General features: G+C 44.2%; 1 pseudogene; it reads left to right on the plus strand.

Moving 5' to 3' along the window:
• Positions 1–20272: 20272 nt before the first annotated feature.
• Positions 20273–21193, plus strand: LOC123639817 (annotated as a pseudogene).
• The last annotated feature ends 445 nt before the right edge of the window (positions 21194–21638 follow it).

Genomic DNA, 21638 nt, shown 5'->3' on the forward strand with positions numbered 1-21638 from the left:
AGGCTGTAATGAACATTTTCGTGCATTATTTCTCTTGGTAGAAACGGATCTTGCTATGTTGCTCAGGCTGGTCTTGAACTCCTGGCCTCAAGCGATCCTCCCACCTGGGCCTAAAGTGCTGGGATTACAGGCATGAGCCACTGCACCTGGTGCCTATGTATTCAGTACAGTAACATGCTGTTCAGGTTTGTACCTTAGGAACAATAGGCTACACTAGACAGCCTAGGTGTGTAGTAGGCTATATCATCTAGGTTGGTGTAAGTGTACTCTAGGATGTTTGCACAATGACAAAATCATCTTATGACACATGTCTCAGAAGGTATCCCTGTCACTAAGTGACTCTTTTGTGGTGTATATTCCAAACCAATCACCAGGAGGCGCTAGCATGTCAAAGTCAAACGGCTCGTTTCAGAAAATTGTCCGGGGGCATCGTATTTTGCTGCTCAGAGTCTGGACAGGCCCAGCTATTTCTTTCCCCAAATATCAAAACTGGGCAGTGCCCTCCCTGGCCCTGCATCTTCTCAGGAGACTCTGAAAATACTGGAGATCTGGGTAGGGAAAGAAAGAGAGAGAGAGAAAGGAAGGAAGGAGGAAAGGAAAGAAGAGAGAGAGAGGAAAGAAAGAAAAGAAAGAAGGAAGGAAGGAGGGAAGGAAGGAAAGAAGGAAGAAAGAAAGAGAAAGATGGAAAGAAAGAAGGAAAGAGAGAAAGAAAGAAAGAAAGGAAGAAAGGAAGAAAGAAAGAAAAGAGAAAGAAAGAAAGAAAGAAAGAAAGAAAGAAAGAAAGAAAGAAAGAAAGAAAGAAAGAAAGAAAGAAAGAAAGAAAGAAAGAAAGGGAGAGAGAAAGGGAGGAAGGAAGGAAGAAAGGAAGAAGGAAGGAAAGAAGGAAGGAAGGAAGAAGAAAGAGAAAGAAAACAAAAAGAGAAAGAACAAAGAGTTTGGCTGCAAAATACAAAAGGAAAACTACAAAAACAGAAATCAATAAACATTTAAAGAAATGACTGCCAAATGGAATGTCACATTAACTCCATTCCTGGTTGGCATTAGCATTTATAAAAACACCATCACAGCCTGCACAAATGACCCAAATGTTCTTCAACAGGTGAATGGTTAAACAGACTCTAATATATCCATGCAATGGAATACTCCCCTGGATCAGTTTCCTAGGGCTGCCAAGCACCACAGACTGGGTAACTTAAGACAACAGAAATCTATTTTCTCACAGTTCTGGAGTCTAAAAGTCCGAGACCAAGATGTCAGCAGGGTTGGCTCTTTCTAATGGCCATAAGGGAAGAACGTGTTCCCGGATTGTCTCCGTGGCTTGTGGATGGCCGTCTCCCCCCTGTCTCCACTTCATCTTCCCTCTGTGCATGTCTGTGTCCAAATTGCCTCATCTTATAAGGACACCAGTCATATACATTAGGGTGCATCTTCATGACCTCATTTTAACTTAATTACCTCTATAAAGACCCTATCCTTAGGGCTTCAACGTATAAATTTGGGGTGGGAGGGGAGGACACAATTCAGCTCATAGCATACCCAACGATTAAAAAAAAAAGAAAACATAATATATCCAAAATGACTTGGATGGGTCTCAAGGGCATTTTGTTGAGTGCAAAAAAAAAATTAAAAGTTAGTCACAAAAGGTTGTATACTGTATGATTCCATTTCTGTGATGCCCTCAAAATATCTAAAATTATAGAGATGGAGAACAGGTTAGTGGTTTCAAGGAGGAGGGAGGGGGATAAGTGTGACTATGCAGCGGGAACGGGAGGGATTCTTGCAGTCAGGAAACAGTTCTGTCACTTGATTGTGGTGACGGCTACACGAATCTACACATGTGATAAAATCACAGAACTGTATACACACGTTGTACCAGTGTGAATTTCTGGGGTCTGATACTGCACTGTGGTTATGTAAGATGTAGGTAGCTATTGAGTAAACAGATTCTATTGGGTATGCAGGATTCTATGTCCTATTTTAAGAACTTGTCATGTGTTTATATTTATTTCAAAATTGAAAAGGTTTTTTAAAAAATCTTGCTCTGGTAATCCTCTAAGTATCCAGCTAAGGGTTACATAAACTCATGGTAGCAAAATAATTTGAAGAGGAAAATTATAAAGATCCTTTCCTTTTTTTATAGAAAAAGTGTATACACACACACGTAAATTTAATGTAAAATTACATTTTAATTTGTCTCATAGGAAGTGGCATGTCTAGCAGAGTACAGAGATGGGTTGAGCTACCCAGGTTTAACCAAACGAACCCTCACATAATGGACAAGTAGCTTCAAGAAAGTTCCTTGAAAGGTACCCACAGAATGAAATTAATTTTAACAATGCAAGCACCGTGCCTATGAAAATGACTAAGGAAGGACCCTTTGCTGGGCACAATGTGATAGGAAAATAATCTATCAGCTGATTTGGCAGATTACATTCTCCAAGGGTGACCATACCAATATATCTATCTCCCACCTGCATAATCTTCTTACAATCTGATGTTGACATTTCTCCATTGAGAAGCAGGGTTTAAGTTCCCTCTCCTTAAATTGGGTGCTGGGGGGAGGCTGTGTCTATGACAGAGTGGCATTATGTGACTTCCAAGGCTGTAATTAAAGGTGATACAGCTTCCACCTGGTCCTAGCTCTTGGAAGTCAGCAGCCATGTTGTGAGGAAGCCCAGCAGTCACCTGGAGGCACCATCTGCAGGTGTTCCAGCCCAGCCCCAGCTAAGGTCCACCCGACAGCCAGAGTACATTGCACCTTCAATGGATCCTAGCCCCTAGCCAGCAAGTGGAAGAGATGCACTGACCTTGCCAAGTCCTGTTCAAATTGAAATTCATAAGCAAAATTAATGTTGTTTTTATCCACTAACTTTTGAGGTTATTTGTCACACAGCAATTGATAACTGAAACAGCTGGGGTAGATGTCAGCTCTCCAAAACTCAAAAACGTCAAGAGGACAGATTTGCATGCATTGATGTTAACCTTGACATGTGCCTTGAGGTATAAGCTAAGAATACTATGAAGCCTCCCATAATTAAAAATCCATGTAAATTGTATTTATTTCACTCTTGACTTTTATAAATTAATATTCACAGGTTATATTTATGTAAAATATCACATATTATGCAAAATACTGTACATTAGGTAAAATATTATATGTTATCTCTGTAGTACCTGTACATAATTTAAAAATAAGCATGAGTATATGGTACAAATGCTTTTAATTATAAAAGTGCTATGTAAAAAAGTGAGGAGGCCACTGTCTAGATATGTGAGCCATGGTGGGATTTGGAACAATAGAGGAGCACCAAGGACTTGCCACCAATGACCCAGGAATGCCAAGGAATTCTGAGATTTCCAAGGCTCTTGTAGAAGGTCCTCCCTAAAGTAAGTGCCCCAAAGGCCAGGGTCTCTCACCACCCTAGGCTCAGCAGAAATGGAGGAAAATGAAAAAGGACACAGTAAGTGTGGCTCTCTTTCCCCAAGTAGCCACAGCTAACTGTGGTTCCATTTGGTGCAGACAATTATGTGGCATCTGGTTCCCTAATAAGGGACCCAGGGGCTCAGCTCAGGGTGCAGGGATGGGGGTAGGAGCACTTTCAGCCCCTCCTCAGGGACCTGCCCCCCAATGGACAAAGCCCCGACCCCATCCCCCACATAATCCAGTTCTCCACTGCATAGATACCCTCAAAGTCAGAAGGCACAGATGGATGGGCCATCCTGGGCACTAAGGCTGACAACATTGCTCACCTTCCAGGTAAATGGGGAGAGAGGTAGAACAGGTGAAAGCAGAAAGAGAAAGTAGGTGTTCTGAAGTCAGCCAGAACTGCTGTGTGACCTTGGACAAGTAACTTTGCCTCTCTGGGCATTGGATAGTTAGTCTACATGTTACATAAATGAGACCATAAACATCTCACATGTGTCATAATAGATCTTATGTCACAATGTATTTAACAGTGGGCTTTGGAACGAAACAGACCTGGGTGACTTCACCTCCTGGAGCTGCAGTGTCCTCCGCTGAAGAACAGAGTAACAGTAGCTGCCTCAGGGAATGAGATAAAATAGCGTGCAGAAAATCACTCAGTGAGTGCTCAGTACATGTGAACTGTCTACAGCAGGGAAATGGGGAGCTACTGAAGGGGCTCAGCATGGGAGAGGCAGGTCGGGTTACTTTGCAGATTGCCGGGGTGGTGGGGAGTTAGAGGAGGCATTCAGGTGACCAGAGAAGGGGCAGATGGGCAGTCCAGGTGAGAGAGGATGCAAACCGTGTGAGGGTTCTAGGAAGGGGTGTAGAGGACAGGAAGGAGGTCAGATCAGGAGGGTGGTGAGACGGATTGGCCCTGTGTGTGAGGAAGAAGCAAGAGGGGTGGACAACACCTGGTGTCCGGTTTGAGGCAGTGAAGGTGACGGGGAAGATTATCAGGGAGGCTGAAAGTCCTGAAGGGTGTCCACCAGGAGATGCCCAGGAGGGTAACCTCAGCCCAAGCAGTGTGGATAGAATCCAGAAATACTGGACTGTCTTAGTCCATTCTGGCTGCTATAACAAAACACCATAAACTGCGTGGCTTATAAACAACGAGCATTGTATCTCACAGTTCTGGAGGCTGGGAAGTCAAAGATCAAGGTACCAGAAGACTCTGTGTCTGGTGAGGAAATGCTTTCTGGTCCGGACATGGCACTTTATAGCCATGTCTTCACGTGGTGAAAGGAGCAAAGCACCTCTCTGGGGTCTCTTTTATAAGGGCACTAATTACACTTCTGAAGGCTCTGCCCTCATGACCTAATTATCTCCCAAAGGCTCCACGTCTTAATGCCATCACATTGTGGATTTGGGTCAACACATGAATTTTGAAGGGGACACGCAAACATGCAGCCACAACATGGATGGTGGATCCACTTCATTTGTTCACACATTCTTCCTTGAGAATGAAGGACAGGAACCATGTCAAGCATGTGTGCAAGGCTGTGTGTGGGTGAGAGAGAGAGAGAGAGAAAGAAACAGAGACAGATACTGAGAGACACAGAGATAGAGAGACAGAGAGAGAAACAGAAAAGCATTTAGACTTCAGGCATTCAGAAATTGTTTAGTATCTTTTTTATTATTAGTATGCAATGTCCACAGAGATTGTTCAAAATTGCCAATGCTGACTGTGTCACAAGTCACCATCACAGGGTGTTGGGAAGAGCTTTTAATTCACAATAACCATCCCTTATATGAACTTCATTGGCTATGATACTACCACTGTGCAGAGCTTGTTCAGTATCTTGATTGTGGTGATGATTTCCCGGATCACACATATGCTGGAGCTCATTGAAATTCTGCATTGAAATATATACCAATTATTGAATGTGAGTTACACGCCAGTAAAGCAGTAATAAAGGTCAAAAGGGAAAATGTTCACGTATCATTAATAATATTAATATCATTTATAAGGTAGGTCTTAAGGAGAATCAGTAACTTCCTGTGAGGCAACTGCCTTAAGTAAAGTTGTTGCAAGGTCTTCAAACCACGTAAGACTAATCTCATCATTTAGGAAAAGAGTGGTTGGGTTTGGTTTGTTTTTTGCTAGAAAGGAAAACATAGGGGGGGTTAGGGGTTCAAAGTTCTCATTTTTCATATATATCCAACCCAAATATTCCCATTCTAATTTTCATAGTCCAACTCCTCACCAATCAACACTCTAATTTTTATATAAAGAACCTTGCAAGGCTGTGAGTTTGACTTAAACATCATTACTCTGCACATCACAGAATCAGATTCCAGGTCTGTTTTTCAGCTACCTCAGCTGTCAGCTACAAAAAGTAAGAACATCTTTTAAAGCTGTCTTGGAAGAGCTCTGATTCTCTGACCATGATTTCAGCCAAAGATTTAAAGCCCCGAGCTTGCCATTTTCTTTCTGTAAACTCTCCAGCGCAGCTTAAAAAAACAGCCATCTCATCCCACAGCACCTGCAATTGTCGTTCTCGCCTTAACAGTCTACTGTTGCAGGCCCTGCTCTTCCAGAACAGGCGACTCCAGGTAGCAATGGAGGTAATTGTTTTGCTGATGCCACAGTGGACTCACAGTAGCCCACTTGCCACTGGCAATTAGGTCATCACTGCATACAAGTTCAAACAAAAAATAAAATCAATCCCAAAGTCATAATCTATTTGAGAGTCCATTTCCTAGGGCCACTGCTAGTACCAAATACCATATCAGTCTAGTTTCAGTCAGGAAAATAGAAACCACTCTAGGTATTTCCAACAGAAAAGCATTTAATAAAAGCAATTAGGTTGGAAGTTCAGGAAATTGGTGAAAGATCAGAATGAGCAAAAAAAAAAAAAAAATTGAGGGGAGATGGTATTACCCAGATATCACCAGCTTCAGAAACCACTGCCATTTCTGCAAGAAACTGCATTGGTTTGTCCCCATGCTGCTGTGAAAATTCTGATTCCTTGCTGGTGGCTGCCCCTGCAGGAGCCTGCATTCTTCAGCACACACTTTTCTGTCCTTGCATTGCCACGTCAGGGCCTGTGTAAGATTCTGCCCTTCCCTGCCACTGCCATGGAGCTGTCAGAGACGCAGACATCTCTGTTCCATCACTCCTCATCTCCTGCTGATGCTACTGTGAGAGCCTCTGGCACTATCACAGTCATCTACCTCTTCAACCATCCTCCCACCTTCTGATTCTACGTGAGGCCCTCATATTGGCAGAAAGTAAGCGGAAACCAGTTGGCAGCTGAGATGGCACCAACGCGGAGAAACACAGTGAAATGTGAGGACTGAATGAGGACATGTCTCTCCTCGTGCCCTGGGAGGCACCACATCCTCTGTAGCCCTGACACACTGCAGCCCACACCCTCTGCCCAGGACAGCGCCTGGCCAGACAGGCTTTCCTGGCTCTTCCTCGGGGACCCCTCTTCATCCCAGGGTCTCTCAAAAGCCATCTGAGCATAAGATGTCCAGGTCCAGAAAGAAGGTGACAGACAGCCTCACATGCCTTCTGAAGTTACGCACCAAGAAGGACACAACACCACTTCTGTGGTTCCTGTGACACTGTACAACTTGAATCTAAGCATGAGGAAACATCTGGTAAACCCACACTGAGAGGCATTCCACACAAAAGCGGGCCTGGATTTTTCAAATATGTCAGTGTCAAAATGGTGAGAACTAGGTCAGGCACAGGTGGCTCACGCCTGCAACCCGAGCACTTTGGGAGGCTGAGGTGGAAGGATCGCTTGAGGCCAGGAGTTCGAGCCTGCAGTGAGCTGTGATCGCAATACTGCACTCCAGCCTGGGCGACAGAGCGAGACTCAGTCTCTAAAAAAAAATGAAGAAAAAAGAAAGAAAATGAATTTTAAAAATGGAGAGGGAACTGCAGGGCAAAGGCAGATAGGCGGGAAGGGAATGTTGTGTCGGGGGCGAAGCACACCTCCTAGCCGGAGTTCGGGTTTCCCGGAGACGGGATAACTAGCAGGGAAGAGTGAGGGGAGCCGGAAGCCCAGCGGGGGCTGCCGGTGGATTTTTCTGCAACCCCACGTTGGCGCCGGTCCTGCCCCCTCCCAGGGCGCGCTTCCCAATCGCGACGCTGGGAGGCGCTGGTACATCGCGAGCCCCACGACGGTCATTCCACTGACGCTGCGCAGTCACCCTTTTTCCACCTATAGACCCAGAGACCCGGAGCCGCGCCCGTAGGTTTCCCAGAAGTCTCCGAAAACATTCGAGGCCCAGAAGAAAAAATTAAAAAGCCACACAGTTGCATGTTCCAAAACGTAAAAGCAAGGCAGCAAAATCAAAATCAACAAACGTTTGCATGAAATGTCTACTTCGCTTAACGTGGTGTCGCCTGGATTAATCGCTGGCTTTAGCGTTGCCCTAAAATGCCATTGTCCTGGAAAGCTATTTGTGGGCGAGGTGTGTTCTGTTTGCAAGAATCCCTGTGGATGCACAATAAGATAATGTGTTTTGCACAGCGCCTTAATAATTTCAAAAGCAAAAATATAACTTTTTTTTTCTACTTTTTTTAACAAAGGAAGAAATACATTTAATGTGAGCATCTTTTAATACGTTTGATGTGAGACAGGACAGGACCTCCAAGAGTGCAGGTGCCCAGCCTTCTGCCTTTGCACGTGCTGTTCCCTGGCCCTCAGTCACCTTTCCCTTCCTCCCCATTTTGGCCAACTCACCTCCCATTCACCCTTCCTATGCCAGCTCAGCGTCACCTCCTCAGGGAAGCCCTCCCTGGCCCCAAATAAGGGCCCCATTACCCGCTGTCTCAACAACACATGCTCCCCTGGCTCTCTTCACATTGTAACCACAAACTTATTATTTATGCCATTATTGGACTTCTGTCTCTCTTCTCCATACAACTGCAGCATAGATGAGGGGTGAGATACTGTCTCTCTTCACCTGACCTGGGGCTTGGAACATAGTAAGTACTCAGTGATAATTGAATTAATTAATTAATTAATTAATTAATGAACACAGTGCATAAATATTAATAAGCATTATAAACTTATGCCTATAGGGACAACCTATGGTATCCCCATCCTATGGTGAGTTGTATAATTGTTCCACTATATATTACAATGCAGTGATAATAGAAATAAAATGCACAATACATGGAATGCGCTTGAGTCATCCCAAAACCATCCCCCTTCCCCAGTCCGTGGAAAAATTGTCTTCCATGAAAACAGTTCCTGGTGCCAAATAGGTTGGGGACCTCTGCTGTAAGGGCTTTCCCATTCAACTCAAAATTCATATGATCTCAGTGCAACAAGATGAATACTAGCTCACAAAGTCATCTTCCAAACACACTCATTCATTTCAACAACAGCCTCTCTTCTCCTGCCGGCCTTCCGTGCCAGCCCTGTGCTGAGCTGTGATGAGGCAGCAAAGAAAGCTTAGCCCAGGCCATGCCCTCGCCAAGCTGCAGTCTGGGGTAGGAGCACAGAGCCTGACACAAACATCCCCAGCCCATGTGTTTAGGGACAGGCCACAGTGAGCACTCCAGGGACGGGGAGTAGTGAAGGGAATATGTCTTGTAGAAAGAGCTTGGGCTTGGCATGGAGAGCAGAGTATGAGGAATAGTTAGGAAGCATTAGGGGATTCCAGGCAGATAGACTACAGATGCAAGGGCTCTGAGGTTTGAGACAGGGCAGTTTTAGGATAGAGTAGGGGATGGGAAATGGCTACAGAGGAAATTAGCAAGGTCAACTGGAGCCAGCTTGTGAGAGACCCTGATGCACAGCAACAGAATAGAGCCAGCATCAGCTGTTGTCAAAGTGGGGCAGGCAAGATGTTCCAATGAGAAGCAGACGGGGCTGCTAGGAACAGTGGACCAGGTTGTGCACTGCACTAACTTGATGGGGTGCCATCCACACAGATGGCAATGAGAGCAAGCACATGTGCACACAGACACGAGGGAATGATTCCACATAGTGGTTGCTATAGACTGAATGTTTATTGTCTGTGCAAAATTCATACCCTCAAACATAATCCCCAATGTGACAGTATTTGGAGGTGGGGCCTTTGAAAGGTGATTGGGTCATGAGTGGGATTAGTGCCCTTATTTTAAAAAACACCCCAAAGAGAGCTGCCTCACTCCTGTCTATCACAGTGAGATGACGGCCATCTGTGAGCTGGGAAGCGGGCTCTCTCCTGAGACACCAATTCTGCTGGCACCTTGATCTTGGCCTTCCCAGCCTCCAGAACTGTAAGAAATATGTTTCTGTTGTTTATACACCACCCAATCTGTGATATTTTGTTATAGCAGCCTGAACAGACTAAGGCAGTGGCCCTACATGTAAGGAGATAACTGAAGAACTTTGGTTTACATTCATTTTTATCTTCCAAACATTTTTTTTTTTTTTTTTGAGACAGAGTCTCACTCTGTTGCCCGGGCTAGAGTGTCATGGCGTCAGCCTAGCTCACAGCAACCTCAAACTCCTGGGCTCAAGCGATCCTCCTGCCTCAGCCTCCCGAGTAGCTGGGACTACAGGCATGTGCCACCATTCCCAGCTAATTTTTTCTATATATTTTTAGTTGGCCAGATAATTTTCTATTTTTAGTAGAGACGGGGGTCTCGCTCTTGCTCAGGCTGATCTCGAACTCCTGACCTCAAGTGATCCACCCATCTCGGCCTCTCAGAGTGCTAGGATTACAGGTGTGAGCCACTGTGCCCAGCCCAAACATTTTAAAAAATAGTAATAATTATAAAAATGGGAAAAGACTTGAACACTTGAACCCTTCACCAAAGAGGATATACAATGACCAGGAAGCACGCAGAAAGATGTTCAACATCATTAGCCCTTAGGAAAATGCAAATGAAAGCCATGATAAGATACCACTTACCATGACAGCAACCAAAATCTTCACACATTACTAGCAGAAATGCAAAATGGGATGGCCACTCTGGAAAACAGCATGGCAGTTTCTTACAGAGTTCCTCTTACACGTAGCGTATGGCCCCGCAATCCCATTTCTGGGCATTTATGTACATGCAGATATGAAAACGTATGTACATGAATATTCATAGCAGCTCTATTCATAATATGCAAAAGCTGGAAACAACCCAAATGTCCTTTAACTGCTGAGTGTATAAACAAACTATGGTCCCATCCATGCAATAGGACACTACTCAGCAACAAAAAGACACAAGCTATTGATACATGTAACAACCTGGATACATCTCAAGTCAATTATGCTGAGAAAAAGAATCCAATCTCAAAAGGTCAGATACTATATAATATTATTTGCATAACATTCTTGGAACGACACAATTATAGGGATTGTTTGCCGAATTAGAGTTGCCAGGGGTGCGACGCGCCTATGAAAGGTCAGCGTGAGAGAGTTTGTTAGGGGTACTGGAACAGTCTGTGTCCTGAGTGTGGTGGTGGCAACATGAGTCGATGCAAGTAGTGAAATTTCACAGAGCCATTCAAAACGACAAGCACACAAAAAACTGATGATCTCTGGGGTGGGGGGAGGAATAGGGGGGTTAGTGTTTAACGGGGACAGAGTTTGTTTTATGTGATAAAAAAAAGTTCTGGAAATGGATGGTAGTGATGGTTGCACAACAACGTGGATGTATCTAATACCCTGAACTATAGTCTTAAAAATGGTTAAGATGGTAAATTGTACGTTGTGTGTCTCTTGCCACAATAAAAAATATTGGTGAATTCGGAATAAGATCTTTAGTTAATATTACTGTACCAATGTCAACATCCTATCTTTGATAATATTCTGGGGCTACATAAGATGTTAATATTGGGAAAAATTGGGTGAGGCATACACAGGATCTCTGTGTATTATGTTTGCAACCTATATGTGGTTCTAAAATTCTTTCAAAATAAAAGGGCTTTTAAAAATGAAAAGAAAATGTACCTTAATAATAGTTTATATTCCACCATATTGACTCAGATTTCAGCCTACATTGATGTGCATAATGCAGTTTCCATGTGCCGAGATGATTAGATTTACAGGTTGTGTTATCCATTTTTCTTTGTTTCGTTTTTGAGACAGGGTCTCATTATGTTGCCCAGGCTGGTTTCAACCTCTTGGGCTCAAGCGATCCTCCTGCCTCAGCCTCCCAAGCAGCTGGGATTGCAGATGTGCACCAGCTCATCCGGGTACATTTTTATCCCAACCAATCATCAAAATTGAACTTGTGAGGCAGGCCAGGGGCGCAGCTTAAGCCTGTAATCCCAGCACTTTGAGAGGCCAAGGCAGGAGAATTGCTTGAGGATAGGAGTTCAAGACCAGCCTGGTCAACATAGCTAGACTCCATCTCTACAAAAAATAAAAATAATTAACTGGGCACAGTGGCTTACCTGTAGTCCCAGCTACTCGGGAGGCTGAGGCAGGAGGATCGCTTGAGCCCAGGAATTCGAGGCTGCAGTGAGCTATGATTGCGCCACTGCACTCCAGCCCGGGCAATGTTGGCAAGGATGTGGAGAAATTGGAACACTTGTGCATTGCTGGTGGGAATGTAAAATGGTGCAACCACTATGGTAAACAATTTGGCAGTTCCTTAAAAAGTGAAGCATAGAACTGCCACATGACCCAGCAATTCCACTCCTAGGGATACAACCAAAAGAACTGAAAACAGGGCCTCAAACAGATATTTGCACACCGATGTTCACTGCAGCACTATTCATAATTACCAAAAGTTAGAAACAACCCAAATGTCCATCCATAGATGAATGAATAAACAAAATGTAGTATATCCACACAAGTGAAAATTATTCAGCCATATAAAGAAATAAAATTCTGATCCATGCTACATGCTACAAAAAAACCTTAAAAATATGTCCAGTGAAAGAAGCCAGACACAAAAGGTCACATATTGTACAATTTGAGATGTGAAATGTCCAGAACAGGCAAATCCATAGAGACAGGAAGCAGATTAGTGGCTGCCAGGGGCTGGGGGAGGGGAGTAGGGAGTGACTGCTGATGGGGATGGGGTTTCCTTTTGGGAGGATGAAAATGTTTTGGAACTAGATAGAGGTGGTGGTTGCACAACAACGCCAGTGTCCTAAACAATGCCACTAAATTGTTGACTTTAAAATAGTTAATTTTATGTAATAAGGTGAATCTCACCTCGATTTAAAAATAAGAGTTAAGAGGTCATTATTCTCAGCAGAGGAGAGCCACGCTCTTACCCCAATGTTGGGCAGGTCTGGCAGAGGTGGGAGAATTCCCAGTGAGGCCCAGAGCCCCCAGCGCCCCGGCCCCACAGGAGTGACTGCAGCCGCCTCCTCCCCAAAGAGGTGGGCACAGCAGGGATGGGGCTTGGAGGGACAATTAGCAGGTGCCCTAATAAGACACAGGGACTGAGCCCGATATCTGAGGACAGAGGGATAAATTGTGTTCTGCCGGATCCTCATGTCCCCTCCCGTGGGGCTGAAGACCTGCCCCTACGTCTCACACAGCCCAGCAGGACCCTTCCCCAAGAAGAGGTGGCTCACCTCCTGCCAGACATCTCCACAGCCAGAGCAGCACCTCCCATAGGTGAGTGGAGAGAGACAGAGAGAGGGAGGTGCCATGGAAACTTCAAGCAGGGGGTGGTGGAGTCTCCAGCCAAGCCTGCTGTGTGACCTTGGGGACATGAGTTTGCCTCTCTGAGCCTCAGTTAACTTCTCTGTCAAATGAAAACAAAATGAAATTGGAAGCCCCTCTAAGAGGTTGCAGCTTCTACGTCATGCATGGCAGAGTTTTAACAGCTTAGGAACAAGAGAGATTGGGAGATAGTGGATAATTTTTCTCTCCAATCTTCCTCATCCTATAATTAGAGGTAAGAGTCTTTGTCTTAGAGGGTTAAGTAAGAGGAAGGCATGATGAATTCCTAGTCATGGTACCTGGTGCACAGGAAGAATGTAATAAATGTTAGTTATTAGTAGCAGGGTAATAGGGAGCCAGCGCAAGATTTTAAGCAAAGAAGAGGCAGGTCATTTGGCCCTGGTGGTGGCCATTGTAGAGGGTGAACTAGGAAAGCAAGGCTGGAGCCAGAAAGACCAGTCAAGAGGCAGGTTTGAGAGTCTAGGAGTGACAAGATGGGAATCTGGTGGGGTGCTGGGAAGGAGAGAGGGGACCAGGTAAAATCGTCAGGAGGCATGAGTGGGCCAGAAGGGGACCCGGCTGCTGCCTGTAACTCTGCCTGGGTAAGAGACTACGGGGTGGTCAGCTAATCTGGGGTACAGAGAAAGAACCAGAATTGTGGATAGACATTGAGCTGGGTTTGACACCGAGTCTGCAGGGGCCTGAACAAGCCCACCAAGGGAAGAAGGACACCCAACAGGTGTCTGGACCCTTGGGATGGGAGCCCAAAGGACACACTGACCTTGACCAGAGGTCGGTGATGGAATCTGTAATTCACTTATCCAGCCCATCCAGCTCTCTCCTAGTAGGTCCTGGAGGGTGGAAACCACATTGCGCATGTGTGTGCAATATTTCAAAAATTCCAAAAGCACAGGTAATAATTCAAGCTGGAACACACCTTGCATTCATCACCCAATTTAAGAAGTAAAGACATCGCAGAGAAAACTGATGTCCTATGTCCAACTCATCACTTCCATGTACTTCTCCCACCCCATTTAGTGTTTCCCATTCCCGTGCACATGTTTTACCTTTACAACACGGATGTATTCACGAACAATATATCAAATTGTGTTGTATGTTTGTAAACTTTATATAAGTGACATTACTCTGTGCACATCCTTCCAGAATTAGTTTTCTTCTCTCTCAGCATTATGTTTTTGAGATTCATCCAAGTCAGTGCAAGTATTATAGTTCCATCTTTCTTCCATTTCTATGACTATGGAAATATCCACCAAGTAGGAAGGTCATATTCGATGCACGCACCCTACTGTGGATAGACATTTCTCCTTTCCAAACATTCTTGAATGTGCCTCCCCATGCAACTCGAAGAGAATTCCTCTTTGTTGGAACCGCAGGGTTGTAGGACATGCATGAACTTCAACTTTATTAGATGTTGCCAAATTGCTCTCCAAAGTGTTTGTACCAACCAGGAGGCCACCCTGATGTGTGTGAGTGTTCCGGCTGCTCCCTGGCCAGGCCAGCGCTTGGTAGTGTCAGATATTTTAATTCTGGCCAGTCTGGTGGGTGTGAAATGGCATCTCATCGTGATTTCCGGTTCCTGGTTATCAGTGAGGTTAAGCACCTTTTAATTTGTTGAATGGCCATTTGAGGGGTCAGGGATGTCTCTTCTGTCATATGCTACTGGGTTAGGGGCAGGGGGACACTGTCTTTGCCATCATCTTAGAATCCCCTTCCACAGCTTGGGGAATGCTTCGCTGAAGATACTCAATAAGTAATTGATAAGTTAACAAGGAAGTGAAACTGAGTGTAGACTTCCTGGGCAGGGGAGGACAGAAACAGGCAGCAGGCAGAGGGGTCCATGGAGAAGGACCCTCTCCACTTCCAGACCCCCAAGTCATACGAAGGCAGAGAGCCCAGGGGCCACTGTGGGCTGAGCTATAGGAGAAGGAAGGATTTGATGAGGGTCTTGAAAGCTGGAGAGAAGTCCTGAGGGAAGAACATTCCAGGTAGAGAAAACAGGAAGTGCAAAGGGCATGAGACATGATCAATCCTGGACCAAGAGATCTGTGTGGCTGGGCCTCAGTGATATGAGTTGAGATGTTGAGAGGTGAGTGGGGGCCAGACTTTGTAGGATTTGTAATTTTGTTCTAAATAGTACAGGGAGAGGGTGGTATGCAGAGGACAAAATCTAATTTACTGTTGTAAAAGCTCCTCCTGCCTGCTTAGTGGAGATGTTATTGTAAGGACCAGAAGTCGAAAGCAGAGTCGTGTGGAAAGAGAGTTCCAAGCAGAGAAAACAGCAAGTGCAAAGGCCCTGAGGCAGAACTGTGTCTGGCTTGTTCAAAGACCATCAAAGACCATCAGAGTGAATATGCGAAAGTAGAAGATAAGATCAGAGGCTGGGCGCCATGTAATCCTAGCACTCTGGGAGGCTGAGGCAGGAGGATCACTTGAGATCAGCAGTTCAAGACCAGCCTGAGCAAGAGTGAGACCCCGTCTCTACTAAAAATAAAAAAATCAATCAGGTGTCATGGCGCATACCCATAATCCCAGCTACTCAGGAGGCTGAGGCAGGAGGATCACTTGAACCCAGGAGTTTGAGGCTGTGGTGAGCTATGATGACGCCACTGTACTCTACCAGGATGACAGAGCGAGACTCTGTCCCAAAAAGAAAGAAAGAAAAGAAAAGAAAAGAGGTCAGAGACGATGGGGTGGGATTTCTGATAGGGTCTTGTAGGCACAGTGAAGGACTTTGGATTTTTCTCCAATGATAGGCTTTGAGCAAAGGGCTAATGAAAACAGATCTATGTTTTAAAAGAATTTCCTCAGCTGTCATATGGAGATGAGGCCATCAGAGGCCAAGTGTAGAAGTAGAAAAACCAGTCAAGTGACAACTGCAAGACCCAGGTGCTGAAGACAATGGCTTGGAGTAAAATGGGAGCGGAAAAGGTAGTGAGACCTGTTTGGATACTTGGATATATTTTCAGGGTGGAGTTGACAGAATTTGCTGAAGGCTCAGATGTGGGTGTGAGAGAAAGGCAGTTGGAAGATGACGCTAAGGTTTTAGGTGCAAATGACCAGAATGATGGAGCTGTCATTTGCTGAGATGGGTTCAAAGTGATAGTCACCAGGTCTCCTGCATCCTAAAAAAAAAAAAAAAAAAATCAAGATTTTTCTTTCAACATCATTAATATTGTTCAAAGTGTTGAGTCTTCTCTCAGCTTCTACTAACTTAACAGAATTATCATGAAAAGCAAAGTCCTAGTTCTCCCAACGCTGTCTGAGATTTTTATGTATTTGACACCTCACCCCTTGATTAAGTCCCAGAAATTGTTTAATTATCATGTTTCTTCGATCACCTTAAATTTTATTAATATCTGTTCCACAGAGCTCTGACCAGCTTCTAGGATTCAATAAATGTAGTCACTTTTCCACTTTAGTCATCAAACAACAAGTTTATTTTTATAAAATTTAGTACATCCCCAATACATTCTGCACACCACCATCACCCCCTCTCCCAGAACTGACACTTATCCTGTTAGCTTTCAAAAATGGCGTATCCCACATCCTCTCTTACAACCAAACTTCTGCTTCAACATTCCCTTAACTGGTTTTTATGAGTTCAATCACTTTTTATGTATCGTTTGGTATCTATTGTCATGCACTATTGGATACATTATTATTAGCTTTAATGACTGAAATATTTCTTTCTTGTAAAGCCAAATGAAGTATTAACCTCCCTGTTACAACTGCATTTACTAAAGCCAAATCTTAAAAAGCAAAAAAAAAAAAAAAAAATCTTTATTTTCTAAGCGCTTATTTACTCCTCTCTTACAATTTTTATTGAGAAGAATTTATAAGACAACATGATTTCCAAGCTTCTTTTGTAACTCCAGCCCTGCCGGGTCCAAACACTCCTCCAATTCCCTCTTTAGGTACCTTTGGTTTATTCTTTCTGTATTTATTAAATGCATGGTGACAAATATATAAAGCTTTGAGAAAAAGGTTTAAAGTGATTCATTCGCGTTATATCTTTTTTTGAATCATCCAATATTTGTTAGACTGGAATGATACCATATTAAAACATCCAGAAAGTTTTTGTACATATTACCTGAAACTCCAGACTTAACTAAATATCTCTTCAAAATCCAAGAAGGTTTTCACACAAATGTTTTTCCATTGAAATGACATTTCTAAATACCACCAGAGCATCACAAACATCAATTCGGCCATGTTTTAGATTGAATAAATTTAAGTGCATTTTTACTTTTTGCAGATTTTATTTCCGATGTTGCTCTGAAATAAATCACACAGCCTCATGGTGTCCGCAACAAATCTTAAACTGCCTTCAAAGTCTTGAGTTTCACTTTTTATATTCCAAAAACTTCCTGGAGTTGTAATTATGGAAACAATTTTAATGACACCTTGGAAATGTAATAGACAATGGTTGAAATTGTGCTGACTTGATGTGGTTTTCTGCCAAGCTGTTATCTCTTTTCAGTAAATGGGTTTTGCCACAGTAGATCCATGAGTCTGACTGGCAAAGTCATGCCCATATCAATTTTACTTTTTTAAAATTTCTATTAAATATTTTTAATAACTGAAAAGTCTGTTACTTTTAACTGTACATTAGAGTGGTTAAAAAATCTTACATTACTTTCTAAATGCTTTCTGTCTGCCGTTATCAACATACCTTCACTTAAAACAATTTTTTTCCTAGAACTCTTTTATTATTCCAGTGCTTTATACGGTGGAACTGAAGGATGATGTTCTTTTCATTTTTCCTCACCGACTATTGCAAATTTTCTTTACTTGAGCCAAAAACTAACAAAAAATGATTGCCATTCAGATTAAATATTTGTGTATTCACATTTTCACCTTCTTTTCCCCAGCTTTATTGAAGGGTGATTGACAAATACAAATTGCATCTATCCTCAGGCGTGCAATGTGATGATCTGATATGCATTGGGAAATGGCGGCCACAGTCGTACTAATTCATACATCCGTCCTCACGTAATTACCTTCCTTGTGTCTTTTGTGGTTTAAGAATATTTAAGATCTACCTTTAAGCAAACTTCAAGTATGCAATGCATTATTATCAACTACAGTCACCACTGGGCAGATCCAGAACTTACTCTTATAACTGAAACTTTGTATCCTTTGACCAACATCTCCTTCCCGGCACCCCCAGCAGTCCTGGTAAACACCATTTATTTCACTCTCTGTTTTTAGGAGTTTGACTTTTATAGATTCCACATGTAAGTGACATCAGTAGTATTTGCCTTTCTGTTTCTAGCTTATTTCACTTAACATAATGTCCCCCAGGTTCACCCATGTTGTCATACATGTCAGGATTTCTTTCTTTTTTAAGCAACCTCACTTCTGGGTTTATCTCCAGAGGAAACAAAATCACTGACTCAAAAGAGGTATGTGCGCTCCCATGTTCATTTGTGACATTATTTTTAACTTCAAATGAACAGTTTTTGAGCAGAATTTGCAACTAATATTTATAACACCTGCACCATAAACAATTCATATTTTTGTTTAAAATTTTGTATTTTTGGAGAAGGAAGAGGAAGAAGAGGAGGAGGAAGAGGAGGAGGAGGACAGGGATGGAAAAGGGTTTGTTTTGCGCTTTGCTGAAAACCTTCAAATGGTTAATATTGCCACAGCAGCCGCTAGGCTGAAAGAAAATATGTTTTCCTAATCTATAAAATTCAAAATAAATAAATAAATAAAATTTTGTACTTTTAATTCCAAAAATACAAAATCGGCTATTATATTTCACAGCGAGTCTTACCTTATACAGTAGCACGACTGTGCCAGGTTTCTCTGATTTCTGCAAGAATTAGATGCTTTAAGGCTGCAGTTCACTGTGAATACTATGGCTTTGCTGTTCTCCCATGAGCACCGCGGAGCACAGCTCACGGTATTTAACAGGAACTTTAAGAAGCTCATCCAGACTTTGTTGCCTTTTCACTCTGGACACTTTCTTTCCATGTTTTATTATAAACTCTCCAATTTACAATCATCAAACATCATACACTTGCAACTTAAACAAAAGTTATAAGGCATGAACAATAAAAACCAAACAAAATCTTCACTATTTAAAAACCAGAACCAACCACAAAATGTGAAAATATGGTTGGATATTAATTGTAGATTAGCAATAGGAGGTCACGGTTGCCTTTGACATGCAAGGACAGATGATATTTTTGAGGAGTGATGAGGGCCAATGGAGCAGAGAAAATGGGTAGTTAGAATGAAGAAGGGATTCTTTCGAAGATGGAATAAATTTTAAAATTCTTGCATCATACTTGGATTCTCCCCAAAGCAGGTTTTGAGTCAAGGATTTGAGTGTAAATAGTTTATTTAGGAGGCTGGGCATGGTGACTCATGCCTGGAATCCCAGCACATTGGGAGGCCAAGGCAGGAGGATCACTTGAGGTCTGCAATTCAAGACCAGCCTGGGCAACATAGCAAGATCCCATCTCTACAAAAAATAGAAAAATTAGTCAGGCGTGGAGGCATCCACCTGTAGTCCCAGCCACTCGGGAAGCTGAGACAGGAGGATCACTTGAGCCCAGGAGTTCAAGACTGCAGTGAGCTATGATGATGCCACTGCACCCTAGCCCAGGGCAACAGAGCACGACCCTATTTCAAAAAATATATATACAGTCTATTTAGAAGATAATCCTGAGACCTAACGAGCATTGGGAGAAGAGGGAAATGGGAAGGGAGGTTGCAGATGAGTAGGCTCCCACTCCGGGCAATTGCAGGGTGATTCCTCTAGGGAGCCCAGAAAGACTGTAGAACACCCCCAGAACTGGCCCACTTGGGAATGAGGAAGCCAGGGATTCACCCCATCATTCCTGTCTCTCGACAGCCAAAGGTCACTCCTAAGGGCATCAATTCCCAGGGCTTCCATGTTACGTCTGCATGCAAGCTGAGCTGCCCCTGTGGCCAGATGAAGTTTTTGGCTTAGAGATACAGGTGGTCGAGATAAGAAACGATGGGCGTGCTTGAGAGCTGCCTGCCACGCTGCAGGTGACATCCTGCAAGAGGGCTGGGGGGAAATGAACAGTATCTGCTCCGGTTTGTGTGTTGATGAGAATGAACAAATGGGGAAGGGGGGGGAGAATTGCTGAGTATCTGAAACCGACAAGAGGGGATGAGATCGGGGTGCAATGGATGAGTGGACGTCTCCTCTGTTTCCTTTCTGATTTATGCAGGATGGCGAACTTCACTCAGGTCTCCGAGTTCCTGCTCCTGGGCCTCTCAGAGGACCCTGAGCAAGAGCAGCTGCTGTTCATCCTCCTTCCTAAGCATGTATCTGGTCACAGGACTGGGGAACCTGCTCGTCATCCTGGCTGTCGCCAGCGACACCCGGCTTCACACCCCCATGTACTTCTTCCTGGCCAACCTGGCCTTCGTGGACATCTGCTTCACCTCCACCACCATCCCCAAGATGCTCGCCAACCACATATCAGGACGCAAAGGGATTCCTTACGCCGGCTGCCTGACCCAAATGCTCTTCTTCATCTGGCTCGCGGGCATCGACAGCTTCCTGCTGACCGCGATGGCCTACGACCGCTATGTAGCCATCTGTCACCCTCTGCACCATGCCAGCTCCGTGACACCACAGCTCTGTGGCCTCCTGGTAGTGGCATCCTGGACCTCCGCCTTCGGGAACACCCTGACCCACATGGTGTTGCTGACCTGCCTCTCGTTCTGCACCCACAACCGGGTCCCCCATTTCTTCTGCGACCTGAGCCCTCTTCTGAAACTGGCCTGCTCAGACACCTTTCTCAACAACGTGATGGTGTGCACCGTGGTGCCCTGCCTGTCATCGCCCCCTTTGTGGGCACATTAGTCTCCTACACCCGCATCTTTGGGGCGGTGCTGAGGATTCCATCTGCAGGAGGGAAACGGAAGGCCTTCTCCACCTGTGGCTCTCACCTCTCTGTGGTGTCCCTGTTCTATGGGACACTCACTGCGGTTTATTTCAGCCCCACGTCCTCCCACAAGGCCGCTGCAGTGATGTACACGGTGGCCACCCCCGTGCTGAACCCTTTCATCTACAGCCTGCGTAACAGCGACATGAAGGGCGCATTAGGTTCTCTCATCAGCAGAAAGCCAGTTGTTACTCAGTGAACACAGGATTGGGAGGTCGGAGTGTCTGAATACAGTGCTCCTCTGTCCTGAATTGCCCTGCACGGCCCCAATCTCAAATACCGTATTACTTTCATTTCATTTGTCTATTACTTTATTCTTCCACAAACTGTTTATTGAGCCTCTATTGTATCTTAGGCACTCTTTTAAGGGTGGAGGCTGCGGACGGGGAAAAAACAAAATCCCTGACCTTGGGGGCCTTGCACTCCAGAATGAAGGATACTCACGGCCTAAAGGGAAGTGCTCCAGACACCAGAGACACCAAGATTCGCGTCCCACTCTGGATTAAAGTTAATGTGAAGCTGCTATACAAAAAGACCCAAGATGCAAAGGCTCAAAAGCCATAAGCTTTTGCAGACTGGACTCTGTTTCTTTAGCAACATAGTTTCTTCCAAAAAAAAAAAAAAGAAGAAGAAGAAAGAAAAGA

Source organism: Lemur catta, chromosome 1, assembly GCF_020740605.2.
Source record: "Lemur catta isolate mLemCat1 chromosome 1, mLemCat1.pri, whole genome shotgun sequence".
Taxonomy (NCBI): Eukaryota; Metazoa; Chordata; class Mammalia; order Primates; family Lemuridae; genus Lemur; species Lemur catta.